Source organism: Rhea americana, unplaced genomic scaffold (genome assembly GCF_003343005.1).
Source record: "Rhea americana isolate MKP2758 unplaced genomic scaffold, rheAme1 scaffold_351, whole genome shotgun sequence".
Classification (NCBI taxonomy): Eukaryota; Metazoa; Chordata; class Aves; order Rheiformes; family Rheidae; genus Rhea; species Rhea americana.
In genome coordinates this window covers 254,692-260,557 of record NW_028186481.1, presented here as the reverse complement: position 1 = coordinate 260,557, position 5,866 = coordinate 254,692, and positions in this window count along the sequence as shown.

The following is a 5,866-nucleotide window of genomic DNA, read 5'->3' as shown; positions in this document are numbered from 1 at the left end:
GGCTCGCTCCGGGCTCGCTCCGGGAGGCTGGCGGCGCAGCTCGGCCCGGCACCCCCTAACCTGCCCCTGCACATCCCCCGCCCTCCGGACTGCGCCCCCAGAGACCCTGCTGCGGGGGACGCCGGGGCTATGGGGCGCGCCGTGGGGGGAGCTGGGGCTGCGGGGCCTGCCGTGGTGGGACATGGGTGGGCTATGGGGCGTGCTGTGGGAGGACACTGGGRCTGCAAGGTGCACCGTGGGGGGACACTGGGGTTATGGAGCACGCCATGGGGGATGATAGGGCTATGGGGCACGCCATGGGGGGACACTGGCGGCTATGGGGCAYGCTGGTGCTCAGCCCCAGCAGGGCCTGGGGGCTCTCAGCGAGACGCCGCCTCCGGCTGCGGCCGACCTGGCGGAAGGGTGAGGGGCTGCCAGCCGAGCCCGGCGCCGGCGCCGGGGCCCAGCCGCATCCTTGGGAGCCAGCTGCAGCGCAGCGGCATCAGTGAGTAGCTCTGCTGTGGCAGAGCAGTTGCTACTACTCTTCTCCCTTTTTAATCACACACACACACAAATCCTGGTTAATATGTGGGTTTGTCCTTGGTGGAAGCTAGCAGCCCTCGGAGCTGCTGCCCTCCTCATCTTCAGTACTTCAGCCAAGGCCGGCTCCTCTTCGGTCCTGGAGACAGAGCGGGTGGCTTCCGCCTGCATCCGTGGCTCCCAGCCTTCCCTGCTCCCAAGGGACCTGCGCCCGGGCGCCTCCACCTCCTGGAGGCTCTCCTGAAAACCTGCCTGTCGGTTGTATCCTCATCTTTCTGTGGCACTGTGTGCTGTGGGATACCTSTCCTCCACAGGGAATACCTAGACTGATGAGAGGCTTAGCTTGCACATCGCCCAGGTTGGTATGCTTCTGACCACACCAGAGGTGAATTTGGTCCTCTCAGATCACTTTTTTGCCTGCGCTACTAAATCTGCACTGCAGCAGTCCATATGGCTGGAGTATTTACATAATGGCAAGTTATCCCGTGAAATGGGAAGCAATTAATTTTGATTAGTGAAGTGGGTCAGTAAAATACAAGGACTTTCTGTCTGTGGAGCAGCCTACTGCAAAGATGAAATACTACCACTTTGCGATGCTTCCCCTCCTTGTCTTGGCTCTCAGCAGCCCCGAGGAGCGCKCCCAGGAGCTGCAGCATGAAGGAGGTGCTCACAACAAGGCTCTGTGCATGTGACTTTACACTGTCTCCACTGCAAGTATTTATCTAACCCCGCTGCACCACCACGGCAAGAAGCGTTTCCTCCCCAAAAGCATTCTCACCTGCCTTTGGGAGGCCCCTGTCCTTATCCAGCAAGGTTTAGTGGATTACAGTTAAAACAGCATATAATGGCCAAACCCAGAGTTTGGCATTGGCATCGGGCACAGCAGAACGGATCCAACAGTTGTCGAAAAATAATTCCCTGCCGTGGCTAGGTATGCCCTTTGGCACGCAGCCCAGGGGGCCCGGGGCCGCGCTGTGGCGCAGGCAGGGGCCTGGAAGTGGCCAAGGATTTTGGACCGTGCTGGAGCACCRGGCATTTCCGTGGCACTGGCACTGGGACCCTGCAGTGCTGGGCACTGGTGTCGGTCACCAGAACTGCCCCGCRGCTGCAGAGGTTGCTGGGGCGCAGAGACTGGTTGTATGGAGCCCTCCCAAGCCTCCTGATTATTGCCCCTGATACCACCCGTGCACCATAGTTCAGAGCCTCCTGAAGTCGGCAAGGAACTTGCCCCTGCTGCTGTGTGCTTTGCTCCAGGAACTTCTGAGGGGGAAAAAAACTGCATTTTCCTCTAGGTTGTTCAGTTCTGGCTTTATTGCCCTGGTTGCTTTTCCTCTTCTTTGCTATCTGTGCTATATGCCTTTGAATGCAATGGTGACGGAGTAGAGGGGAGTTGAGGAGCAGGACAGGCAGGAAACCTTCTCCTGGGCAGGCCGGTCTCACTTGTGCTGTTTTTTTGAGAAAAGGGCTGAAAAGACTGCAGGTCTAATTCTTCTGCCACTGGCAGGAATGTAAACCAAAAATAATGCTACTGCAGGCAATGTAATTGCACCATGTAAAACTGATCCRAGAGGCAGCTGAATTGGTTCCCACTTCTGTTAACATCTGCATGGTATTGACAAAGCTGTTCATGTCACTGAACCAATTTAACTAGAAATCTTTTGTCATCCACAGTACATTATGCTGAGATGAGACCAAGGTGACAGGTTCAATAAAATAAACACTCCGATACTATGGTGATGGAGACCGTATAAATACCTTGATAGGAAAAAACAACAAAGCTGCGCTACAATAGATAAGCAAAATAACCCTATGTTGCCTAATGCAAAGAAAGAACTAGAAAATGTGATTGAGATTTCAGCTCTTCCAGAATCATTGAATCATGCAATAAGATCCATTATTGCTTTTGTAGATTTAGGAGCTGTATGGATATAATGGAATAATGGAGCCCCTATTATTTTTAACTCTTCTCTTACCACTTCCAACGAGCTCTCTGCATCTCATGGATTTATCCCTCTGAGGATGATACAAGCTGAGCACAGCTATCAAGGACCCATGGAGGCGATTTAGTTCTGAACAGGAGCCAGCAGGCACATTTGTATTCATGATGGATGGGCATAATTTTGGAGAGTCCAGGGTGCTCCCTCGGGGGACCAGAAGTCTGGACTCCATGGTGCCCTTTGCCATGGCCAGTTGTCCAAGGTGGAGGTGATGTATGTAAATATTCAATCTGCTCAAAGCTAACCTTTGTGTAAGAACAGCAGAGTTACAAACACATAAAGGACATTTTTTAAGTGGACAAATTTCTTTAATCTTGGAAGCTGGAGCCTTGGGAAGCCAGGAGCGGAAGGTCTCCCTCCAGTTTGTGAAGCCTGCTGCACATAAAGCTTCCTCCTGCGGGGTAATGCTGATTCCGCATTTAAGTCTCTGTGCAGTGGGAGCAATTTGATACGTTATGGGATGGAGATGGCTTTGTGATGGGAAATAGTAATGGGTAGGCTTCACTTAGCGAGAAACCCAGCTCTCTTTGCTTGTGCAGCCAGCTGGTATGCAGCTGGGCTGCTGGTTGTGCCCGTGCTGTCTTCAAGGTCTGGAAGGATCGTCCGCTCCAGCCCCTATTCCTGGCTCTGCACCCCTATCCCCAGCATGCCTCAAACAGGACATGCCGAGAGCTATCCAGCAGGTCTTGTGATACAGGGGCTAGTCAGAGAGAGACTACACCAGGGACAGGATCTCTGATCACCCTGCGACATCGTTGCCTGGGTTTGCTGCTAAGTGAATCCCAGGTGGGTGAGAGATGGATCCTTGTTAAAGCCCCGTGCTCATGTAGCCAGACAAGAAACACAAAATGAGCACGCAGCCCTGAGCTGCTCTGTGGTCAAGTCTGTAAAACAGGATATGTGCAAAATCTATTTTACACTTTCTGAAATCTACAGATCTCATTAGAGCAGCTTGAGCCTGGTGTGCAGCTAGTACAAACACACTGCAAGGTGGAGAGCTCCTTTCTGTAACAGACAAACATGTTGGACTGGAGTTCTGAAATTTGCTGCATTTTGCTGCAGTCTTTCTTTGCAGATCTCTCCCTCTCTGTTCCTCTCCCTCTCTCTCTCATGCACACACATACACTCTCTCTCCCTTTTTCCTTCCCTTTCTCTCATTGCTCCTCTCAAAAGTCAGCTTCCTTCTAAACGGCCTGACATTTACATCCAGTGAGAATGAAAAGTGTGTTCTTTGTACTAGTAGGTCTCTGTGATGCTATAGGGACATGGATCCTTTCATTACACATAATTAATTTAGCTATATATTGCATAACATCCTAAAAAGCTTTCTAGGGCAATCTCACGCTAACTGGATGCACAGCTCCTATCAATATTACATTACATTTGGGTACAACAGTTATGAAGTTTCATTAAAAATTTAATTTGTGGTTTAAAACTGCAGCATTCCCTTAAAAGTGTAGCAGAGAAATCACGTTGGCTGCTTGAGGACGGATCTTGCATTAGCCAGACTTGCAGGGAGAGCTGCAGCAGGGGCTCTGACGCCTTGGTGATGCTCCCTGGACGAGAAGCCAGCGGGCTGGGCAAGGTGGGCAGCTCCCACTTGGCAGCTGCCAATATTGGTGTCCTGTTTGGTTCCTGCCAGCTCCAAGATGCTTGTTTGACTACAGAGCGTAAACCAGGGTGTTCCTGGCCACAAACGAGTGCCAAAAGGTCTTTCGGGGCCCCCGTTCCCACTGCCCCCGCCAGCACACGTGCTTCTCTGCGAGGTGGCCTGCGCAGGGAGGAGGCAGGAGCCGGCGCGGCGTGCAGCCCGGGAAATGCGTGCTCTGCTCCGGGCAGGACGGGAACTGGCCGTGCCGTGTGCAGGCTGCTGGGAAACTGGCTCCCGAGCCCCAGATCCCGAAGGAGAGGATGCTAATGCCCGGCAGAGATCCCAGGCATCACTCTCCTCTCTCTCATGCCGCTGCAAATTAAAAGTCTCTTTACCGTCAGCGTTGTCCTGCAGCGGGAATCAGGAGCTGGGAGGATGAACAGGGCCTGGTATCATGTTTTGTTAATGAAGTTTTGTTGTGACTCGTAAGCAGCAGATTTGAATGGAGGCAGGTTTAAAACATCCCACATCCGCCTCTCAGTTTCAGAATTGATTCGTGCGRTGATTTCCGTCCTTGTCTGCACACGCACACACACGTGCACACACCAAAAGAACCGCCAGCTTTGCCTTCCGGATCAGCCCTCGGTAACTCTTCAGCGCTCTCGGGGTTTCTGAGCTGCGGCGGGCGGCCGCGGCCCCGCGCGGGTGGGCAGAGGTGCCGGCGCGGGACCCGCTCCGGCGCCCGCGTGCCCCGGCCGAGCGCAGGCGGGACTCTGGGACAGCTCAGCTGCGCACGCTGCCCCTCTTCCTCACGAAAAACACATCTGCAATTCCTCTTTTCCTGTCTGACAARGGAAGGGAAATTGCTGTGCAGCCGGAGCCGGGCGTTCAGAAGTCAGCAGGGTCCCGCTGTTTGCTGTAGGTCTCTGCGGAAGATCCCACGGGCAGGATGCTAATGGCGAACGGGCTCCTAAATCCCTTAAGCTTCAGTGTCCGTCCGCAATCCCGCCGACGCTTCCGCGGGGAAGCCGCCCGCGTCCCCCTCGCCCTGGGCTCGCCGCGCTCCCTCGCAGAGCGGAGGGGGCGGCGCGGGTGAGAGGGAGACATCAAAAGCCGGTGACACGCTGCTGGTGCCCTAGTTTTTTTTCTGTGATTACGCATTTTGCGCAGTCTCTCGCTGCCTGCCCGCCCCGCGGGGAGCGCGCGGAGGCTGGGCAGGGCCCGGCGGAGCAGGGGCCGCCTGGGCAGCGCCTGGCCCGGCCCGGCCCTGCGGACGTGGCACCGGGCGCCCATCGGGGCTTTAACGGCGGAGCTGGTAGAGAGCTGCAATGGAGCAGGAGCTCGTTGCGCTGGGCCGCTTGTGCCTGGTGTCAGTCTGCGCTCCAGGGGGCTGGGTTCTCATGCGTTATTCCTCAGTGCTCTTCTGTGTGGGAAATGCAAAATAAGTTAAGTTACGAACGCAGAATACGCTGCTTTCAAGGACAGAAACTCTTGGCATCGTCTTTGGAAGTGGAGTAAGCTTCTCCTGCTTGCCGCATCCTAACTGTTCAATCAGCACTTTAATGGGTAGTCATTAGTGTACTATAAATTCACACCTCGGATTTATGTAGTGCTTATTTTACCATGTAGAAAAGCCTATGGATGTTCCCCAGTGTAGACGGCAGAAAAATAAGTTTGTGTGCGTGTTCATCTCCCTTCTATTAATTATAATAAGACTAGTCACATTATTTCTTAGAAACCTGCAGGAATTTCAGCAGCT